The sequence below is a fragment of the Pinus tabuliformis genome, chromosome 7, assembly GCF_031772625.1.
Source record: "Pinus tabuliformis cultivar Carrire ecotype Pingquan chromosome 7, CPIR1, whole genome shotgun sequence".
In the NCBI taxonomy this organism is placed as follows: Eukaryota; Viridiplantae; Streptophyta; class Pinopsida; order Pinales; family Pinaceae; genus Pinus; species Pinus tabuliformis.
Genome location: NC_142293.1, coordinates 963,001,651 through 963,027,148, shown reverse-complemented (window position 1 = coordinate 963,027,148; position 25,498 = coordinate 963,001,651).

Genomic DNA, 25,498 nt, shown 5'->3' with positions numbered 1-25,498 from the left:
CAAACCACAAAAAGAACATGCAATTCTTTTCCCATGCTTATATGGAAATTTATCATGCTTAACATAATCAAAAGGAATATGGTTAAAACCAGATTTATACCTTTCTCTTTCACCTTTATTTCCTTCATGAGGAGGTGAATTGAATGAAGAAGTAGCTCCCTTTGGAACACCATCAATCTCTTCAAGGCTTTCAAAGTTTCCACAACTCTTTGGTTCAAGTGCATGCTGATGAACACCTTCTCCCTGAAAGTGATGTTTCAAGCTATCGCATTCCCCATGAATAAAATCTTTACACTCTTGAGGTAGAAGACCTAAAATGAAACTCCTTCTTGGAACTGTTTCAGTTGTCTTCATGGTAGCTTTGGAACTTTCTCCATAAGATTGTCCATAGCCAAGACCCAAATACTTAGGCCTTTCCTCAACCATTATTTACTCAACAATACCCTATGCATGTTTTCCTAATCCTTTTCCTTCATAACCCATTTTGGACATTAACTTGGACCCTATGCCTTTGGTATGTTTTTCAAAAGAACCAACATAAATATTCTTAGAAGAATTAAAGACAAACTGGAATTTTTTACCTCTTCTTCAAGCTAATACTTGATTAAGGCTTCTTTGGAAATAAGGAGTTGTGTCTCCAACTCATGCATCCTTTTCAGGTTCATATTTTCAATATGAAGTTGCCTCTCCATTTCCTGCAATTTGTCAGAAAGCAACTGATCCTCTTCCTTCATGGAATTAAACTGCTCTCTAAGTATGATGCTCTTCCTTCCATCCTCATACATTTCTCTCACCATATCCATCATGGTGAACAAGTCTTGCTTCTTGTCTTCATCAAAGAATCTTGTGAAGAAAGAAGAATTTGAGGACTCACTTGTAGAAGTTTTCATTATCAAAATGAACAAAAGAACTTCTAACAAGATTAACAAATAACTTATTCAAGCAACCTTTTGCAACAAATGTCTTGTGCTTCAGGGATTGCTTTGAGGTCCTTTTGGATAAGAAGAATGCCTTCAACCCTTTTTCCTTCTTGTCCCCTCCTGGACTTAGCTAACAATAGCTTTCACCTCTGCAAACTCACACAAAAGTCAGTTTACAAACAATCAAACAATCAGTCCTTGATTGTTTAAACACCTTTCAAGTTAAACAAGCAAATAGATTGCTCTGTCAATCAAGCATCCACCCTTGATACCACCTGCATCATGATACCATCTGCTCTGGTATAACCAGTTCTGATATAAACTTCTTTGAAGGTGGGGTTAATCAATCTTTTGCTCTGATACCACCTGATCTGAAATGGGGACCTAAAGGCTTCTTATCTAGCTTATAAGAACCTCTCCCACTCCAAAGCTTATATATATATTCCCAAGATCTATACTTATGATTAATAATTGTGGAAATAAGCACTTGAAATAGGTTTATGCTTTAGTTTTCCTTTAACTGACCAAATGCCTTAAGTTTATTTACTTAAACTGATATGTAGCATATAACAGTGAGATAGTACAGCAAATAAACATCATTCAAATAGCAATAAGATGCAACGAGTAAACAAACCATAAGACAACAAGCTTAATATGGAATTCACCCTGATATCTTGGGTTAGGTCTCCTTGAGCTCTAATCAACTCAACTAGGCTCTTTGGGATTATGGCTTAAATTCTTTTACAAGCTCCATGCTCAACTCCGTTGTTTTATAACTTAACCTATGGGTTTAGAATACCATATTATCCCGCTGGTTGTCCATACTCTGCAAACATATCTAGGCTTCTTTGGACTAGATTCCTTTAGTCAGTGCTCTCAGCTATCTTGAGCTCTAGCTTGCACCAACTCCCTCAGAATTATCTTACTGTCTCTGGAACTCCTTCTTCTGTCTTTAGCACACATCAGACATCAACAAGAGCTGGATACATCAGCAAGAGCTGGATCATTTGATCTCTTTGTTGTCCTCTCGGCTCTGGCTCTAGCTCTGGCTCTCGGCTTTGGCTCTAGCTCTGGCTCTAGCTCTAGCTCTCGGCTCTCGCTTTGGCTTTGGCTCTGGCTCTGGCTCTTATTCTTGCTCCTGGCTCTTATGAGCTTCTGGTTTTTCTTGACCTCCAAGCGACCCTATACTTCTGAGTCACCCTGACTCTACAGACTGCCTCCTCTAGGCTTACACTCAAAATTCAAGCATCTTTGAACCTTTTGGGCTTCTTTGCGCTTCTCCTGAGCATAACTCTGCCTCTCTGCTATCAAAGGTTTTCTCGACCTCCAAGCGAATCTCAGCAACCTTCCGCCGCCCTATCAACTGAGCTCTCTTTGTTTTTGTAACACATCGGTTACAATCCTTCATCATTGAAGAACCCGACTATTTCATCACAAGAATGCGTTTGCAATTGGAAAGGAACCAGTGGGCAAGAAACCCAGTCATTTGGCCTTCCTCCTGCAGAAATCCCACATTCGAACATGTAACACAATACATAGGAAAACTAATGAAAGCACATCATTGAGCATTTAATCAAACTTAAAATACATGCAATCACATCTATAAACACATCAGATCCGCCATTTTATCTTAAATCGCAATCACATAGGCGTATGGCCAAAAAACTCAATACACAGGAAACACACAGAAATCCCGTAAAATCCAGATTTCAAAATTTATGAAATCGCATCCATAATTCCCATCGGGTCCTCCTTTTATCGGCATATCGCAAGTCACATATCGCAATGTGCATTGGCCCTTTGTATCGGGGATCACCGATCACCAATCGCTAATCAAATCAGGATCGTCCATTCTTTTTCTGATCCGACGGTTGATATCTCACATCGCATACTGCTATTGCTACGGCCTGAAGGTTCTTTCCATATACCATGGAACACACCGACATTGATCCGCCGATCTGATCATCGCAATTGCAAGTCGTACATCGCATGGCCCTTAGCACTATCTCCTCTTATCACTGATCACTGACGCCAATCATCGCATATCGCAATCGGCTCCACCTAGGTCACGATATCGCGCTAAGGCCTATCTTCGTTGCAATGTGTCAGAGATCACTATCTAGGGAGTCCTTCCGCCTTTGGTCTAAGTCCTCCTTTTAACCCTTCAAATTCAATTTTTCCATATAAGTCCTGAAGCCCATTTTTATAAGAATTTGCCTCCTATCCCGAAGGACAAGGGGCAAAACTTCTTATTACAATAACTTCTTCATCCGAAGTCCATTTTAGCCCATTCAAATTGCATTAGATTTAGAATGAAGAGATATATGCAATGAGACTATTCCCAAGAGCATCCTTTGACTTTCATTTTCCTCTATGAGGAATATTCATAGACTTAGAAGTCTATTCTAGATCCATTTTGGATCAGAGGTCCATTATTCTCTCCCTAGATCCCTAAAAAATCTCATAGAGTTACAACTCAAATAGGTAATGATGAGACACATATCCTCTTTGACCTTTATCCAAATCTTCTTCCATATCTTGAAGGGAAATCGAATTTGAGCATTAAAGGCCACATAAGGGTGCCTTGGAAGCTTCCAAATGACCTACACATATCATGAAACTCGAGCCACTTTTAAGTATTAGCAAGTATATGTCATTTTTCTAAGTTTTAACTATTTAATTCACTTATAATACTAGTATTCCTTAGCTTTTGGAAAACAAAAATGGAACCCATATGATTATGAAAATGGAAGCTAATGAAAGATTATATGGTCATCGATTTGTGACATGTGAGTGAAATGGTAGCAATAAAGGTGAAAGTGGATGATATTTTGAATACATTTTCGAGGCTTTACATGGACAAAATGTGGCAGAAGTGTTTTCTTTTGGTCCATATGGTCAATTATCAAACCCAAATATTTATTTGGGTTATCATAACACTTTTTTGTATGTTTATACAAGTTTTTTCTTTCACTTGTTTACTGATTGTGATGCTCCTAAAGTGCTTTGACAATGGAATTTGCACATAAAATGAAAGAAATGTATTAATAATTATATTTTCATAGTTGATAACTATCCAATTTTTAAAATAATGTTATAATTTCATACCTCTTTCTACCCCTTGAAATTTATCTCTTTTTTATTTAAGAGAAGCACATGTACTACAAATCCCCATCCTTGTCTTCTTAGGAATACAAACATTGGTGAATTCATTCCTCCATATCCTTGTAAAATATGAATATGTAATAAAATTGCCATATCCTTCAGCACCTTCTACATATTCTCTTAACAAGTTGTAGATTTTACATCTTGAGAAATTATCTGGAATATGTATCATGTCTTTATTTGGCATACACTCTCCATGCTTTGAAAAGAAGTCTTTCATCCATGACATTGCAGCAATTGTTGATGATCCAACCTCTCTTTCATAACATACTTCTGAATAATATGTAGGTTCTTTTTCCAACCTTTCTTGGATTCATGAAAAATGAAAATTACCAATTGAATGCAACATTTTGAAATCCTTTCTATAGATCAATACATTCCCAATATGATAATCATATCCTGCTAGTGTAGATTGCATGCAACCCACTAAAAATGAATTTTGCATGCTTTTATTCATTGACAAATATTTCTTCCTCTTCTCTGAAGCAAACTTGAAATCCATATGTTTCAAGAAATCCTTTCAATAACATTCACTTGAAATAAATCGCCAACAGAACTTCTACTTGTGAGATATTATGTCCTAACCCTTGTATAACTGGAATATTTTGGATTGATATGAAAAGGCCTACTCCTACTCCTATAGACAATTTTTTCTTGCAACGTCTCCTCATTTCATTATTATCTCTAGAATAATTTTCATCATCAGCAGGAGTAATATTATATAGATAAAGATAGTTAGAAAATTTATCACCATCATTGCTTGGAAAATATTCATTACCGTCCTCACATGAAGGAAATTCTTCACTACCAACATCTGCACTTTTGAAATCTTGACTCAAACAAAATTCTTCACCATCTTCATCCCTGCTTTTGAAAACCTCCCTTGGAGGACCCAATTCATCATCACCACGACTACCTTTGAAACGCTCACTTAGAGAAGATACATTATTGACATTTGTACCTCTAAAATTATCATTGCAAGAAAAACTTCATCCTCCCCTTCATCACCGGTGCTTGCATAATCCTAAATATTATGACTAAGTGGAAAATATGACTCTCTATTCATAGTCAAATTATCATTTGCACGAAATTCTTCATCCTCCCCTTCATCAGTGGTGATTTCATAATCATTGGGATTAGGAACAAGTGGAAACTTTGAATTTCTATTTAATGGAAAATCTTCATCCTCCCCTGCATCAGTGGTGCTCTCATAAGCCGTAGGATTAGGACTAACTGGAAACTTTGAATCTCTATTTACTAGAAATTGTTCATCCTCACCCTCTCTTTCATCAGTGGTTCTCTCATAATCCTTAGTATTAGGAATATGTGGAAACTTTGACTCTACAAATTCTTCATCCCCCCTTCATCAGTGATGCTCTCATAATCCTTAGGATTAGGAATATGTGGAAACTTTGACTCTGCAAATTCTTCATCCCCCCCTTCTTCATTGTTTCTCTCATAATCCTTAGGATTAATACTTTCTGGAAACTTTAAATCTGCAAATTCGTCATCCCCCCCCTTCATTAGTGCTTCTCTCATAATCCTTAGGATTAGGACTATGTGGAAACTTTGAATTTTCAAATTCTCCATCCCCCCCTTCATCAGTGTTTCTCTCATAATGCTTAGGATTAGGAGGAAGTGCAAACTTTGACTTTACAAATTATTTATCCCCCCCTTCATCAGTGGTGCTCTCATAATCCTTATGGTTAGGAGGAAGTGGAAACTTTGACTCGAAAAATTCTTCATCACCTCCTTCATGAGTGCTACTCTCATAATCCTTAGGATTAGGACTATGTGGAAACTTTGACTCTAGAAATTCTTCATCCCCCTCTTCATAAATGGTGCTCTCATAATCCTTAGGATTAGAAGGAAGTGGAAAAATCGACTCTCTATTCATAGGAAATTCTTTTTGTTGCCCTACATCAATGTTGCTCTCAGCTAGGGAAAATTTTAAGGATGGAAGTTTATCTTAAAGTTTAGAAATCTTGGTGAATCTTACTAGTCCCTAATATGCAAATTTTAAAATGTTCGGTGATTATTTTGTAAAAAAAATTAGATTTCATATTATTTTATATTAGAAAATATATAATATTGGCGATTTTTAAGGTAAAATAATTTTATACTATAAAATTTGAGCGAATTAATTTTTAGAAAAATGGAAATTGGCGAATCATTTTTTTGGAAAAAGCATGGAATATTAGCCCACCTACGAATATTAGCCCCTAAAATTTTTCATTCTCTCATCATCCTTAAGATTAAGAGCAAGTGGAAAATTTGTCTCTCTATTCATAGTGAAACAATTCCTATTACATTCATCAAATTGAATAGAGTTGTTGTGTGACAAAGATGTCAACGCTAAATGAAAAAAAACTTGACTATCAGAAGAATCCATGACCTTGAACTAGAAGATGTCGAATGATACAAATGCACTCTCTCCCAACAACAATATATAACTCAGAGATTTAGAATTTCCCTCTAAAGTTTCCCCCAAAATTGTTTGCCAAACATTTTCACTCTAAAGTTTGTGCCCAAAAACATTCGCTAAAAATTTTCCCTCCAAAAATTTTGTTTTTTAATATTTGCCTCCAAAATTTTCATCTATAATTTACTTGAAAACATATTACCAAACTTTTGGTTTTGGAAAATTTCACTCTAGTTTCTATTCAAAATATTCATAGAAATATTTTTTCTATTTAAAATATGTAACATTAACTATGTAAGTAAATTGATTTTTATAATTAATATATTTTTTTTATCTCGACTATTTACACTATTTACAGATGAATTTGGAGAAATTTTGTGTTTTTACGGGAAAAAGCACATAAAAAACTTTATTTTTTTAATATTTTTATGACGAAAAGGAAAAAAAAAACACAAATTTGTAGGATTTTTAAGTTTTTTTTTTTTTTTTTAATTCTTATTTCGCTTTTTATTTTAAATTGATTTTTTTAAAAATTAAAATATATATGTTTGAAAATATTCAAAAATTTTAATTTTAATTTAATTTTAAAAAATATTTAGAATTATATATATATATATATATATATATATATATATATATATATATATATATATATATATATATAAATTTATTTGTTATATTTTTTTTCAATTATTAAAAAATAATTTATAAAAAATAAAATTATTAGTTTTTTTTTTAAATTAATTTTGTTTTATTATTAAATATTATAAAAAAATAAACTTAAAAAAATCGACCATTTTTTTTATTTAAAATTATAATTATAATTTTATAATTTTTTGTTTTGTTTTTATTTTTATTTTTTTATTTTTTTTATTTAAATTTTTAATTATAATTCTTTTTTGTTTTTTATTTTAAATTATGATTATAATTTTATAATTGTTTTTTGTTTTTATTTTTTATTTTTTTTATTTAAAATTATAATTATAATTATAATCTTATAATTGTTTTTGTTTTATTTTATTTATTTAAAATTAAAATTTTTTATTTTTTATTTTGTTTTTTTTTATAATTAGAATTTTAATTTAAAATAAATAAATAAATAAATAAATAAAATCAACCTAGCCTTTTGGCCGCTGGCCGGGGGCCTGGGTGGGCAAAGGGGGTTGCTTACAGCTATAGATTCTTCATTTGTGTCATACTTGTTCTTTGAGAGATGATATATAACATTTTCATCTGATTTGGGCAATTTGGCAAGAACATAAACAGTGTTATAATTCGACACCAAACATATGTCTCATACTCTGCCTATCACCCCATACGGTTTACCCATGTAAATCATACCGCAGTATAGATAGAGATGTGTAGTATCATCAAATTCAACATCTTTAACATGCCATGTAAAAAAAAAATATTTATTTCTCGTAAATTCATCCATTTAGAAACAATCTTTGGTGCACTTGATGGGCGAGTTGGTCGACTTTTACACTGTTTCTTAGTTCTGGTATGTTCGACAGTCTTCAAAGTGTGTCCACCTATAACTTTAGATGATGGAATTGTTGCCTTTGTTCCAGACATATTCACAGAAACCTTCCTTGATGCCATCTTCCTGAAAAACAAATAAATATGTGTGTGTGTGTGTGTTAATAAAAAAACTATATATATTACTTAAAAATTTTAAAAAATAAAATAAAAACATTGACACTATAATTGTTATTTAACTATAAAAATAAGTGAAATTATATGTAATTTTTAAAAAATGTTATAAAATTTATATCTACAAAATTTATAAGGAAATTATTATATAATTTTTTTTTTATATTTTTGAAATTATTAAAAAAAAATGTTAAATATAAATTAAAAAAAAAACAATTTTAAACGATTTATATCTTCATTTTTATAAAAATATAATTATATAATTATATCTCCCTATGCTAGGATTTATAAAAACGACCCTTACAACCAATATAGTTGGATAGAAATTACTGATGTTTATGGTAAATTGACCTACATAGCAATCTGTTATTCCCCCCCATCAATTCTAACTTCTATAAGAAAAAGAATCTAGATAAAAATAGTCCTTACAATGGTTTAGAGAATGATATTTCTAGTCTAAGGAATGAAGGAAATATCCTTTTAATGAGTGAATTTAATGCTCGAACTTCAAGCAACCAAGCTATTCTTCTAAGCAATCATTCCAACCCTAATCCTCTTTGGTTAGACGAAGACCTTCCTCTGGCTAGCCGGTACAAAAGGAGCTCTGAAGACTTGAAGGAGAATTTTTTTGGGTCAGACATAGTCAAGCTCTGTAGTGCTTAGGATCTCATAATTTGCAATGGTCTAAAGAAGTGGCCCAATTCTAGCCAGATGACTTGCATCCATGGGCTTGGTAGCAGCGTGGTAGACTATGTTATCTCCGATCTCCCTCTATACAACGAAATAACAAATTTTGACATCTTAAACAACCACGAGCCTGACTCTAATCATAGGCCTTTACTTATAACTCTCAATTTTTCATGCATAGAGATCTCATAGAAGATAATCCTTATAGCCAAAAGAAGTTAATCTTTGATAGAAATAAAAAAGATCTCTTTCTAAATGAATTAAAAACTAATTTGCTTCCTTTATCTAGTATAGACAACATATAAGATCTCTATCATAATTTTACTACAACCCTCTCATATTCTATTAGCAAGTTCTCAATTGAAGTTTCAAGTAATAAAAGAAATAGCAAAACCAACCCATGGTATGACAAAGATTGTAAAAGTGCGAGGAGAGCAATTAAGAAAGTTGTTGATGAATCTCTTAAAATTGGCAAGATAAAAATATACAAAGCCCTAACCAAAGGGAAAAAAAGGTAGTATATTCATAAAAGACAAGAGAATCTCTTGCACCTCCCTAAGGTAGTTCCTAAGAAATTCTAGAGGCAAATTCTAACTAGGAAAACTAAAGATAATAATAAAATTCCTTTACATGACTGGAATTCCTATCTTAAAAAGCTTTATGAATCTCCAAATGTCATGGATAACTTTGAAACTCTGCTCACAACGAAAGAAGTTTTGTCATTAGAAGACATTGATTTTGGGGTTAATCACTTGGCTAATGGGAAAACTAAGGACATTGAAGGTTACGAGGCATAAATCTTAAAAATTGGAGGTCATATCCTCATCCCCCACATTCACAAGCTTTTCAATCAAGCAGTCAAGCAAGGGTTCCGTAAACCATGGACTCAAAGCCTCATTATCGCTATTTTTAAAGTGGGGATACAAATAACCCCTCTAACTATTGGAAAATTATGATAAACCCTCTCCTAGCCAAGTTATATGGTATTATTTTGGAAAAGAAGTTGAGAATATAGCTTGAAATTGAAGGTAAGCAGGCTAAAGGCCAAGCGGGTTTTAGAAAGAAGCACTCAACAACAGACCACCTCGTTACACTTAGGATCATTATGGAGGAATGCCACAATGATAAATCTAATCCCTTTTGTTACTTTGTGGACTTTAGAAAGGCTTTTGATACAATTCCTAGAAACAACCTCTCAAATAGATCAAAAGAGCTAAAGGTTCCTTTTGAGTTGAGAGCTGCCGCTATAGGGTTATACGAGAATGTAATTGCCAAGTTAAAAAGCAATGAGGGGTGATCGAAAGATATTAAGTGTAATATCAGAGTTAAACAAGGTTTCCCCCTCTCCCCTACCGTATTTGGGACTACATCGACAAGCTAGAAGGTTGTTTAGAGGAAGCAGGATGTGCTGGCACGATCTTAGCTAGGATAGTCATCACCCTTCTTCTCTACGCTGACGATATTGTTCTTCTCGCTAGGTGCCCATCTGATTTTGATAAGTAGCTTAGACTTCTTAAGGATTTATACTCTACCATGGGTATGATTGTTAACACTGACAAAACAAAAGTTATAATTATCAAATCCAAGAAGGACACTTATGCTAATTTTATGTATGACAATAGTAACTTGGAGGAAGTGTCTTCCTACAAGTACCTAGGAATTGATATTCATCACAAGCCCAACTGGAACTATAACATTGAGAAAAGGGTTAACGGGGAATGGAAAGCTTATTTTGGTCTTGAAAATAATTGTAAAATGGAAAACCTCATAATGTGGGATAAAAAGAAGTTCCTCTTTGAAACTTTAGTCATTTCGGTTATCTTATATGGATGTGAGGTTTGGGGTTGTATCATCTGTAGATAATCCAAGAGAAAGATTGAGCAAATCCAGAAGCGTTTTATAACGTATAACCTCAAAATTAAAAGCAACACACCCTATCCCATTCTCCTTATAGAAGTCGGTCTTTCCCCTATCGAGAGCCTAGCTATGACTAGGCTTCTGTTGTACAATCACAAACTCAATAACATAGGAGACCATAGACTTCCTAAGCTAGCTTTAAATTCCAGCCAAAACCACCTAAGGCTCAAACGAGGTTGGTATAAAGACACCAGGGCTTGGTTAAACCATTGGGAGATCGAGGAGAATGTTGCATTGCAAAACATTAATAACATTAAAAATATTGTTGCTTCTAAGTTCAAAGAAAAAATGTGGTGTAAGAAAGATTTAGCAGCTAAAAGAAAATTAAGATATTATAAGGAGGTCATCAACCTCACCCTAGAAGATCAAAAGTATCTCTCTATTTCAACTAGTTCAAAGAAGAAAATTAATATAGCCAAGATTAGAACGAACTCTCATGAGATCCATAATGAAACAAGTCATTGGGCAATTCCTAAAACACCATGGATGGAAAGGTTCTACCATCTCTGTGAGAATACAAACATCGAGGATGAAAATCACTTCCTCTTAGAGTGTCCCACGTACAACCACATTAGATTTCAGTTTCAAAATCTTTGTTGCAATACTGACCTTCCTAGCCTTTTACGATGTCAAAATTACAGTGAGCTCGGAAGGCTTTTCTCCAAGCTTTTTGAGCATAGGAATAAAATATTAATTCAAACTAAATAATTTGTTTCTTTAGGTCCAAAGTTTGGTCTCAGTGAACGTTAACCACCATCATCATCATCATCATCATCATCATCATCATCATCATCATCATCATCATCATCATATATTAAAAAAATATTATATATTAAATTTTCAATTATTAAAATCAACAAATTATATATATATATATATATATATATATATATATATATATATATATATATATATATATATATATTTATTCTTATTATTTCAAAATTTTACTAAAAATATATATAAATTATATATATACTCTTTTTTTTATAAAAAAAATTATTATTAAAATTCAAATTTTAATTTTAATTTTTTTTTTAAATAACATTAAAAATTTAATTAAAAAATAAAATTAAAACATATTTTGTCCCAGCCCTTTGGCAGCTGGCCAGGAGCCCGGTTGAGGAGGAAGGGGCTACGTGCAACACCCCTCCGCCCACCTGGCTCCCCGGCCAACAACCAAAGGGCCAAGCTGATTTTTTTTTAAATTAAAATTTTAATGTTATTTAAAGATAAAATTTATAATTTTAATAAAATTTTAACAATATATGTGTGTGTGTGTGTCTGTGTGTGTGTGTGTGTGTGTGTGTGTGTGTAATTTTAATATAATTTTTTTATAAAATTATAAAATAATAAAAAAAATCTGCCTAGGGTAGCTCAAGTGGCGATGGCCGTAGAACGAAGTCTGACCTAATCGGAAATGTTGGGTTCGAATATTGTACTACCCTCCCCCGTTGCGGGGTGAATAATGGACATGTAAAATTGAAAACGAGAGAGTCCTACCAAGCTTAACAATATATATATATATATATATATATATATATATATATATATATATATATATATATATATATATAGATATAATTTATAAAATTTTAAAATAATAAAAATTATATATATATATATATATATATATATATATATATATATATATATATATATATATATATATATAATTTGTTGATTTTAAAATTTAATAAATAAGTATATTTGTTTAAATGTAAATATAAATCATTTTTTATAATTTATATTTAATAATTTAAAAAGTATATAAATAAAATTTGTATATAATAATTTCTTTATAAATTTGTAGATATAAATTTTATAACATTTTTTAAAAATTACATATAATTTAACTTATTTTTATATTTAAATAACAATTATAGTGTCAATTTTTATTTTTTATTTTTTAAGTTTTATATATATATATATATATATATATGTTTTTCAGGAAGATGGCATCAACGAAGGTCTCTGTGAATATGTCTAAAACAAAGACAATAATTCCATCATCTAAAGTTGTAGGTGGACATGCTTTGAAAACTGTCGAACATACCGGAACTGGGAAATGGCGTAAAAGTCGACCAATTGGCCGATCAAGTGCACCAATGATTATTCTGAATGGATGAATTCACGAGAAATAAATAAAACAAATTTTACGTGGCATGTTAAAGATATTGAATCTGATGATAGTACACATCTCTATCTATACTGTGGTATGATTTACATGGGTGAACCGTATGAGGTGATAGGCAAAGTACGAGACATATGCTTGGTGCCGAATTCAAACACTGTTTATGTTCTTGCAAAATTGACCAAGTCACATGAAAAGGTTAGATATCATCTCTCAAGTAACAAATATGACACAGATGAAGAATCTACACCATTGTGTGAAGAAATCTCATCCAACATTTCAAATAACATTGTAAGTTGTTTATTTATATTTATGTGTAATGTATTATTGTAATGATCATTAAATTTTTATAAATGATTGATCATTGACATATTGTATTTTCTTTGATAGGATTTTCCTAAGAGTCTTTCAATGATGCTAGAGGGTATTTATTATATGGAACCAAATATTATGCATGTGATCAACAATTTCCATATAGAGTCAGAACAATAAAAGAGAATGAAGCAAAAATCAACAATCCATGACACTGTAATGGTACATGTAGGGGATCAACAAATAATCCATACGAGGGATCAATCTGACAAAGGTAAACATGTTTCTTTTGAAGATGTTGCAGTTGTAGCTCAAAAATATGTTTCCATTAGTGAGGAGGAGGTTAGAACTGCTGTTGTAAAGGAGAAAATAAATAAAACACCGAAAAGAAAGATGCCCATGGATGTCGCTCTTCCACTCGATGATGAGGAGATTATTTATATAGAAGAAGATATGTTAACTAGGAAGAAGAAGAAAAAAAAATGGTGAATCTGTTGAAATCATAAGAAATAGTCAAGAACAAAGTGAAAGTTCTAAAGGAAGCAAAGAAATCATAACACTAAGTGTTGATTTAGAGAATGACATTATGAAAACAAAACAAAATGCCATTCAGAATCACTTGAGGAAGAATAAATTAATTAATGGTAGCAAAACATTTGAGCTTAATTTCACCCAATTTGATAGGTCAGGTGAAGGACAATCTCAATATCAAATTAGAAAGGCACATCACCTACATGTCCATAATTTGAAAACATTGTTCATGTACAATTGATATGCCCATGTAGTGGATTATGTGGTTCTTGTTAATTCAAATCAAGTTCCCAATAAGGAGGCATTTGATAGGACACAATGTTTCAACTATAGATATTATATAATTGGAGGGAACCATTTAGCATAGGCCAAAAGACAATTGATCGAGGAATATCCTGGAAACTATCTTTTTGAAATAGTGAAATGCATCATTTATGTTGGTTTAATAGAAACAGAGGCAAAGTTATTAGCATGGGACCATAATGCAGATAATGAGTATAGAATGTTTATGACTTTCGTCCAAAGGGTCAGATTTATTTATAATGAATTTTTAGAAATATGTGGTGGGGATAATACAAAGGTCAGTTTAAGCTTTCAGGAGGAATGTTGTATGGAAACGGGTTATCAAATTCAAGATATAATCAAATCAAAAGGTGGCAAAGTAAATTCGAAACTATTCAGAGGGATAGATAACATTTTCCAGTTGGCATTTAGAATAGGGAAGATATGGGAATTAATTGATGACAATTTCGAAATGGGGGAGAATATTTCCATAAAAAATCAAAAGGTTAAAATGTCTAAACCCATAATATGTACCAACAGTAAGACAGGTCCTAAAATGAAGCAAATTCCAGATGATATGACTATCACACCTTAGAGAACAATGCAAGGTGTGAAAGATGAAAAACTAGTCAAATCAATATTATGTTATGTGAAGTTAGGTGAATTGTCGTTGGAGGAAATGTGCTCAGAATTTCAAAAGTAAGTTTGTTGAACTACTTTTACTTTTTCTTGGATTATAATTTTCTTTTAAATATAACATATTGTGGCATTATTTTTTATACATATCACTATATTAACAATTTTTACTTTATTTATTCAATCATAAGATTTCTATGAAAATACAAAAACATATGGTTAAAATGTTTATTGAAGAGAGTTGGAATGATGTTGTACTCAACTACCCAGAATCTTATTTCTTCCAGACATCATCCAATTACAAGTGATTGTGAGTTCATCCATATTGAATGTTGAGCAAAAGATGATAATTGTAAGCCCATTTTGCTGAACCAAGTAGATGTAAAGAGTCAGAGCCAAGTACTAGTTCATGATGTTGTCGTAAAAAAGTTAACATCTGAGGATAAAGATGCAAAATGAGAGATAGTTAACATTTATCAAAAACCACAAGCATTGATTAACTATGTTATGATTTACGTTCAAATGAAGGAGATTGAATTTTGGATTTATTTTCAGGTTCAGTTAAGTTTTATTATATAAAATTGAATTTTAATATTTTGGTTTTTTGTTTTTAGGTGTTTATACTAATTTACATACTTATTGTTCTTTTTCTTGATGATTTGGTATGATAGTAGCATGTTGCCTACAAAAAGGAAGAAATTGCATTGTGATTGAAAGAGACCCACTACAATGCAATTTTATTCAACAAAGAATTAATGCTCTTCAATTTCTTCCAGATGAAATGCAAGAACTTGGTTTGAGGAAAGACAATTTTAATGAATCACGTGTGGCAAAAAAGGCAAAGGAACCTCAACCACCATTATATGGAATGATTGGAAAATGACAATCTGGGAGATTTGCAGACATGAAAAATCCACTAGAAGAGAAAATGAGGAAACTCAAGCAGGAAAAATTGTGGAAAAAGAAAATAATAAAGCATAAGAAGACGTTGAACATGGATTATATGATATTATTGATGACATTTAAGTTATGATTGCAAATCAAACTCAATTTTGAGAGATCTTCATTAGTTTTACTTGTAATGTTTTGACTTTGAGATTTTATGAGAAGAATGAACATTTGATAATTATTGATATATGTTTAATATTTGTATTATCTGATTTTCACTTTAATTTTTATGTAAATCAATTTTTTTTTGGTAAAAATCCTCTGATTACTATTATTTTTTAACATAAAATTCATTAAAAATGCTATTTCTTAAAGTTTTTTTGTTAGGATTTTCCCATAACAATCGTTTATTTGACATGTCATTTTGGACAAAAAAATCTGAAAATGTGTATTTTTTTCATTATATTTACATAGAAAATGTGTTTTTTTTTGTCAAATGTTTAAAATTATTGTGTTTTAGTGACAATTATTTCATTTCCATTGAAATATTAATTAACATTACATAAATATATAGAAAATAGTAACTTTAAAATATTCAACAATTTTTAATTTTTTTAACTACATGAAAAAATTAAGATTTCATTGCAAACAAAATTGAAAAGGAAAAGGAAAACACACAAACACAAAAAATACACTTAAAAAAAATCTTACAGGAAGAAGGCATTAGAAAATTTAAAGTGTAAAAAATCAACCCTCTAAGAAAAAGGGGTTGATGTTGCATCAACACTTTTCAAAATCAGCATGAAAATCACTAACATCTAAAAAAAATGTTCATACTTGATACATAAGAAAATTTAAAGTGCCAAAATATGCTTAAAAAAGGTGTATTCTCTCATCACCAATTTTCAAAATTGGGTGATTTTTTGCTGCCTAGAAAAAAAACGGGTACCAGTTCATTTTCTCGTTTGATCGGTAACTATGTTGTCATTCTGTGAGGTCTTTTAATACAAATGTACTGAGGTAATAACTTCCCAATAATTGTATAGAAGGCTTTAAAGATGTAACATATTGGCAACTAAAACATTTATGAAGGACATGGATCATTCAAAAGTCGGCATGGGTTGACCTCGTAAATCCCCTCGTGAAAAGAAAACAGGGTCGACACGGATAGGGTAAATGAACTCGACCATACCACGCCCAGGCCTGCTGTGAGTAAATGAACGTATAGAAGACTTGATGATTCAGCATGGAGGTACATGCAAAGGGAAGATGAAGTACTACCCATATGCCCTATGTTGTTGCACTATGACGTGAAACTCACAGTCGAACCACTCCCAACTTTGGAGAATGAGCAATTCAAGCAATAAAGGAAGAAGTGATTGGAACTAGTTGAGTACCAAAGAAGGAAGATCATGACAAATCAATTACTCAATCAAAGGCGATCCTAGGGATGACCAAGAAGATATTTTTTTGGTGTCTTCTTCTAATTGTTGACTTGTTTTGTTATCATGTAATTTTTCGCAATTTAATGACGCTGTTAATATTTTGTAGTCATTTTTGGGCCACAAAGCCATCCCAGGCTGATACATCTAGTCGACCTGATAGCTGAGGCTTGATTGAGATATTTTGTTGTAATTACTGTTCAATTCTCACCTCTCTAGATAAATAGTGGGAAGCAACAATTCACAAAGGTTCAGAATCCTAAAGAAATAACTACATGTTATTTTTGAGATTGTATGACTTTATGATATACATCTTTCAGAATATTAAGGAAATGGTGTTGATTCCTCCTTTGAGTACTACAGTATGCTACCCCTCTATTTAAATTCCATTAAGTTCATGTTTCCTCTGTGATTTCATGTAATCGTAGCTGCTATAAATGTTTCATATGTTCTTACAGATTCATTTGTGTTGACTCGTTAATGCACGTGCATGTATGGATCTTTGAGATTATATCTTTAAAATTGTGCTCCATGAATCATCGCACCCAACCCTCTTTCATCCATTATGTCTACCTTTAACTCAAATAAGTATAGAATTCTTGATGCTTCAAGCTCTATGTGATGAGTGTATAATTCTTGATGTTTAAATCTCTATGTGACGAGTTATTCTATCTCCTTATCTTCTCTCATTGCTCTGCCAAAGCTTGTTAAGTTGTATGTCCTTGAACTACTCGACCTACACTAATTTATACATATATTTTTGTGAGTTGTATATATGAAGAAGTACCAGAAATACATGACTTATGCCTTTAGATGAATGAACCAACCCATGTTGTTTATTATATATATGTATATATATATATACAAAAAAATATGTGATGTCTCTAGTTTCTTGAGACTCATATGAGACACATAAAATCTAGATGTTCCAGGCACTGGTCTTGTAAGAAATCTGAGGTTGTCTCTGGAAGTGACAACAATTCAAAAGCCTAAGAAGGGTCTCTTTAAATGTAAAATAACTTTATAGACTCATAATAAATCCTAGAAGCCCTCAATGCAGACTTTGACCTAAAACATGCTCACCCAAGCATGAAACCCATGCTTTAATAAGTCACAATAATAATAATAATAATAATTCTTTTCTTTATTATTTTGACAAGTACATTACATAATGATGCAGGGTTACCCCCGATTATACCCACAGTATGCATAAAATGCATAACACATATGTCCCAGGTATTTAACTCACAAAGGAGTCAAATCTTCCATCTTTAATGGTTAAGGCCGCATTTTATGGTCTCATGCAGAATGACTTATAGACCCACAAGTCTATCATTCACCCACCTTTTCCTTTCCTATCGTAAATTAATCACCTTGCATAAACCTTAGTTTAGACTCTTATTAAATTTTCATTATAATCCTCCTATCGGAAAAACCTCTTCATAACCTTTCTAAACCCTTCATTAACCCTTAAACCCACAAATATAACCTTTACCTTCATTAACTTTGGTTACATATGGTTTTAACACATAAATTTCTCATCGACACGTCACACTATTTTCCCTTTTAACCCATTTACAAAGGAAATACTTCCAAAACATACCTTTCCGCCTTGTACGACCTCTCCACACTTCCCGAGATTAACTTTATCTCAATCAGGATATTTCTTCTTCCGCAGTCACATTACATATGTGCCTCATCGCATATGATATGCGATAACACAGTATTAGACTTCAAACCCACTTAACTGTGCCATATAACTCCATCGGGTCTGCACCTTCCAGCCATTCCCGAAGTGCTCCTCCTTCTTTCTGTCAATCTCCGATTAAAGCAGGACGGTAGATCTAGCTTCTCATCCAATGGTTGCGATTAAATCGCTATCTCTATCGCCATAGTTAACATGGCCATTCGAACCTTGTTCCAATAGCTCCAACTAAATCTTGATCGTAGATCTAGCAATCGATCAACGGTCGAGATCCTTTCCCATTCCAGAGGTCGCTTAACGGTCTTCCACCATTAATCTAACCTGAGTAGATCCAACGCTTTACATTTGTTTCGGGTTGATAACATGAAAGGGCTGTAACCGCCCGATAAAGTGGTTTCTCCTCACCACCTTTGTGCTATGTGTTGAATGGTGAGTGGAGTCAGGTGCTCGGCTCTCAATACCACTTACCACCCTTTGCTCCCTCGAAATACCACTCTTATATGTAAACTCGCTAATGCAATATTAATTTCCTCTGTCCTCATGAAATGATCCTATCCATTGATCATATCAATCCAACGGCTCTAGTGTATTTAAGCCGCATTTCACCGTTCTTCCTTTTTACTAAGAATTTACATTGTTTCCTCAACGTTTCTCTATGGTTCAGGTTTTTCTTCAAAAGGTTTTGATCTTCTGCTTCTACTACTCAACTTCTCTAAGATTAGCTCCTTAACGAATTCTTACTTTGCTATCTCTCCAGAGCTCAACTCTGTTTCCTCAATTGGATTCTAAGATCCCTTATGATTCCTCTGAATCATTCTGCTCCTTTGCGCGTCCTTCAGAATTCTGTCTGCAACCCTGTACAAAACCTACGAATTCACAAGTAATTCATTCATGGAATACTCTTCAACACACTAACACAGTCAGGAATAAACATCTATATATATAAATATAAATAGTCAATTACATATCCGAGACTCTGTGTCTCGCATAGGACTATTCTTCAATATCGTGGCCTCCTTTTCCCTGTGCTCTTCCCATAGGCTTACATTTATGCCATAAAGTTTTGTTGAACTAATCGTAGTTCGACTCCTAAATCCTCTAAACTGACTCCTACTCTATCCTCTATGTCCACTTCTTATCTCCATTTAATTCCTAAGAGTTCTCCTTAGTTCCTCGAATCATGGAACTACTTAAAGAGTCCTAATTGGCTTTATAGTCTTTGGTCATTATTGTCGACTCATGTTCTTAATTATTTGAGACCATTTACAAACATCTCACATTATCTAATTAAATCACTTAAAAGACTAAATATTACATTAACTTGGGACTTAGGAAACTAACTTCCCTAAAACACATTATCCCCCTATGTCTACTTAATTACAATGATTTTCTCTTGGGTTGAGTGCTCCTGCATTAGACTGCGAAAGTAGAAAATATTCATGATCTCCTGATCATGCGTCTTCTGATCTTTGTTTTCCTGGATCCCATGCTTTGTTTTGTAATTTTCCAAATGCTTTGTACCTTTGCTACTGCTATATGTCTACTGTCTTTTGCTCCATTTTCTTCTCTTTGTCAATCAGGTTCATGCTCTGATTGATCATTCTTCCTCTTGCTATCATTTTCTCTATGGCCTGTTTCATCATCAGCTACCACAAATCTTCAATTTCTTTTTCTAGCACATCTTTGGGCTGGTCCATACCACTTACTTCTTTGTTTCAGGTTGTTGTTGCTGTCCACTAATTCTTTAAACTGTTGCTGGTTACTTTCACTTTGTAGTTGTTGGTTTACTTTTTATTCTTCTTTTGTTCTTCTTGCTCCAACTTTTGCTTTGTTTACTATGCTTACTACCTCCCTATCATCCTTACCCTCTTTCATAATTATTTTTGTCTGCACTGAATCATGACTTTCCAGCATTATCTCCAGCAATTGAACATCTATGTTCCATGGATTAATTTCTTCCATAGAATCTTCTTCTTTCATCTTTATTTGGTTGTTCATTTGTGCCAAATTTCCTTCAGTATCTGCAACAAAACTTCACTCACAAAACACTTGTTAAAATAAAAAACATAAGGCTTCTGTGCCTTATCTTCCTTTGGAAAAAATTCAGTTTGCTGCTCTGTTCTTTCTCCTCTGTCAGCACATTAGTTTTCTATTTTTAATTCTCAAAAGAACTCATGAGGCTATCAACTAGTCTCTCTTCCACATCATCTTCCCTAATGATGTCTTCCTGCTTTTGTCCACTGTAGTGAACTCCTTCTGCAATCACACTATCATACTCTGAATTTTCTAGCAAGTACTCCAGCAATGCAATTTCTGTGTGACACTTCACAAGTATTTCATCATCACTTATGTTCCTTGCATTTATACAAAAATTATTAGTTTGGAAATCATAAGGTTCAACAGTCTCAACTGTTGCTTCACATATCATCTCTTCAGACTAAACTTCATCTCCTTCTTCCACAAGAACTTGTTCCCATGTTGTCACATCTTCACACATCCATGCATCGTTAAGATCCTTCTACTGCAATAAATCACTGTTTCTCTCATTTAAGAGACATTCTCCATCCTCCTTTACTTCAGAATTTTTATCTTATGAAAGATACTTCTTCATACTTCTGACAGTTTCAAGAGATTGCTCATTCTCTGCAAAACACTCCTTTGTTAGTGTTCCTTCTCCCAAGGTTAAATCCTTTGCACAAGTTTCTTCCTTCTTAACATCTTTCAGTCCTTCTTTCTTACTGTCTGTCTCAATAGTTTCCATGGTTATTTCCATTGTGCCTATCATCATAGTGAACTGATGATCCTTTACTATGTTTTCAGCTAACATAGTCTCCTCTTCAAGTTTTCCTTTAATCTCTTGTTGTTTATCTTCCCCAAGAGCTATCCTTGTCTCACCATCTACTTTAAAATTCTCCTACATTTGTTTTGCATCAGACAAACTATCAGTCTTAAAAACATAAGACTCTATGGTCCCACTTGATGGTTCAACCATCATATCTCCTTATTGTTCTAAATCCTTCATATGATTCAGAAATTCTTCGATGGTCTCTTCTTCACTCCCTTCAAGCCCTTCACTTGGTTACTTGATATCTTTCTCCAACTGTATATGAGACCTATCTATCTCATCTTCTTCCAGAACAGAATCTAGATTCTTCTTGTCTTCTTCCTCCTTTATGACAATATCAACAAGTTTTCCTTCACAAGTTTCACCTACAAACATACACAAATTGTCAGATTTAAAATCATCAGACCTTTTAGTCTCACTTGAAGTTTCAGTCTTCAAGTCTTCATCTTCAGTCAACATCTCCTCATGTTGTTTTGAACTATCCCAATAGTCCATGAGATCTTCACTTGATCTCCATTCTTTATCTTTAGTGTAGTCTTCACTTTCTCCCAGAATTTCTCCCAGTTCTAGTTCACAAATGTACTCTTCCATTTCCAACTCAACTTCCTTGAGTTTTTACCTCAACCGCTTTACTTGCTTTTGATGTAGCCTTCTCTGCATCTCATGCCATTCCACTGGCTTCTTCCTCAAGACCCAACCTAGTCTCTGGCTTTCCTCAAGTATTCTCCTTAATGCATCGAGTTGTTCTTTTAACTTTGAAATCTCTTTGTCAATTTCCTCTTGACTCATCCTCTTGCCATTTGCCTTGGAATCCTCTTTCTTTATCTTTCTTATGTTGTGGCTCCTCTCAAAACCTCTACTATGACTATCAATAGCCATCTTCTTCTCCTCTTTCTTCATGAGCTCCTCACTCATCTGCAACAAGCCTCTGCAATAGCTAGTCCTCCTTGTTGTAATCTTACCTCACTAAGCTCTCCTCACTCAGTCTTTTGGTAAGCACAAGTCCTCTATCTGGAACCTCCTCTTGAGCAACACCTTTCCTCCTTCTAGGCTTCTACAAGCTCTTGAGAACACTTCAGCTGTCCTCTTTGTCTGTCCAACCTCTTGTTGGATTCTTTAGGTTCACTACTACTTCTCCTTCAGAGTGTTTTCCTTATTCTGTCTTCAAAAACACATCTGGTTCTTCTCTCACAACTTTTCTTGCTATCCCTTGCTAAGATGCTTCATCTACAACCACAATCCTCAATTTTAATTTTAAACAAAACACACTATCTTACCTCCAAGATCTATGTATGATCTTGTTCTCCCATTCTTTTGTATCTTGAATGGATTTCTTCTTTTTGATCTCCAAGTCCTCTTTCCTTCAGAACTTGTACTAAGCAATATTTCTCTCACTTTTCTTCAAGGAATCCTTTGTTCTTGTCTACTCTAAGCCTCTGCTGGAACTACAACACCTCACCTTTGTGTTCTTACTATCTGTCAGATTAGAATCTGATCATTCCTCTTGCTTGCATAAAGACCTTAACACATAACTCTCTTCTCAATTCTTTCAAGAAATGTTCACACATAGCTCCTTTAACCTACTCTGATACCACTAATGACACATGGTTACCCCTGCTTATACCCATAGTATGCATAAAATGCATAACACATCTGTCCCGGGTATTTAACTCACAAAGGAGTCAAATCTTCCATCTTTAATTGTTAAGGCCTCTTTTTATAGTCTCATACGGAATGACTTATAAACCCACAAGTCTGGCATTCACCCACCTTTTCCTTTCCTATCAGAAATTAAACACCCTGCATAAACCTTAGTTTAGACTCTTATTAAATTTTCATTATAATCCTCTTATCGTAAAAACCTCCTCACAACCTTTCTAAGCCCTTCTTTAACCCCTAAACTTGCAAATATAACATTTACCTTCCTTAACTTTGGTTACATATGGTTTTAACACATAAATCTCTCATCGACACTATTTTCCCTTTTAACCCATTTACAAAGGAAATACTTCCAAAACATACCTTTCCACCTTGTACGATCTCTAAACACTTCCCGCGACTAACTTTATTGCAATCAAGATATTTCTTCTTCCGTGGTCACATTACATATGTGCCTCATCACATCCGATATGCGATAACACAATATCAGACTTCAAACCCATTTAACTGTGCTATATAACTCCATTGGGTCCACACCTTCCAACCATTCCTGAAGCGCTCCTCCTTCTTTCCGTCAATCTCTTATTAAAGAAGGACCGTAGATCTGGCTTCTCTTCCAACGGTTGCGATTAAATCGCTATCGCTATCACCATAGTTAAAAGGGTTTTTCCAATAGCTCTGACTAAATCTTGACCGTAGATTTGGTGATCGATCAATGGTTGATATCCTTTCCCATTCCAAAGGTTGCTTGATAGTCTTCCGCCGTTGATCTAACCTGAGTAGATCCAACGCTTTACATTTGTTTCAGGTTGATAACTTGCAAGGGTTGTAACCGCTCGATAAAGCAGTTTCTCCTCACCACCTTTGTGCTATGTGTTGAATGGTGAGTGGAGTCGAGTGCTCAGCTCTCAATACCACTTACCACCCTTCACTCGCCCAAAATACCACACTTATATTTAAACCCACCAATGTGATATTAATTTCCTCTGTCTTAGTGATATGATCCTGTCCGTTGATCATATGAATCCAATGGCTCCTGTGTATTGAAGCCTCATTTCAGTATTCTTCCTTTTTACTAAGAATTTACATTGTTTCCTCAACGTTTCTCTATGGTTTGGGTTTTTCTTCAAAAGGTTTTGATCTTCCTCTTCCGCTACTCAACTTCTCTGAGCTTAACTCCTCACTGAATTCTTACATCGCTATATCTCCAGAGCTCAACTCTATTTCCTCAACTAGATTCTAATATCCCTTATGATTCCTCTGAATCATTCTGCTCCTTTGCAGGTCCTTCAAAATTATGTCGGCAACCCTATACAGAACCTACGAATTCACAAGTAATTCATTCATGGAATACTCTTCAACACATTGACACAATTAGGAATAAACATATATATATATATATATATATATATATATATATATATATATATATATATATATATATATATATATATATATATATAAACATCAATTACATATCCGAGACTCTGTGTCTCGCATAGGCCTATTCTTCAATATCGTGGCCTCCTTTTCCCTGTGCTCTGCCTGTAGGCTTACATTTATGCCAGAAATATTTTTTGAACTAATCCTAGTTCGACTCCTAAATCCTCTGAACTAACTGCTAAATGTACTCTTTCCTCTTTGTCCACTTCTTATCTCCATTTAATTCCTAAGAGCTGTCTTTAGTTCCTTGAATCATGGAACTGCTTAAAGAGTCATAATTAAATTTAGACTCTTTTCTCATTATTGCCCACTCATGTTCTCATTTATTCGAGAGCATTTACAAACATCCCACATTATCTAATTAAATCACTTAAAAGACTAAATATTACATTAAATTGAGACTTAGGAAACTAACTTCCCTAAAACACATTACCCCCCTATGTATACTTAATTACAATGATTTTCTCTTGGGTTGAATGCTCCTACATCACATAATGAGTCAAGTACATTATTGAATATTGAACATAGTTACATTTTCTAACACTCACTCTTAATTAGGGAGGTATTCATAATTTCCAAATACAATGGATGATCTCAAGCTATATGAACCATGAAGAACTTTAGGCACCCCAATCCCATGTACTAGATTCCTGACCAGGGAAATCTATCCAAATAGTGACTCAACAGTTTAGGCACCACAATGCCATGGACTAGATTCCTGACCAAGGAAATATGTCCAAGCGAGACTAACATGGACTCAAGATTTCAGCCCCTTTAGGTACCCTTAGGCTTACTTTATAACCATTAGCCCAAAATCCATGTGTGTATCCAAAACAGAGCTCAATGACCAACACCAT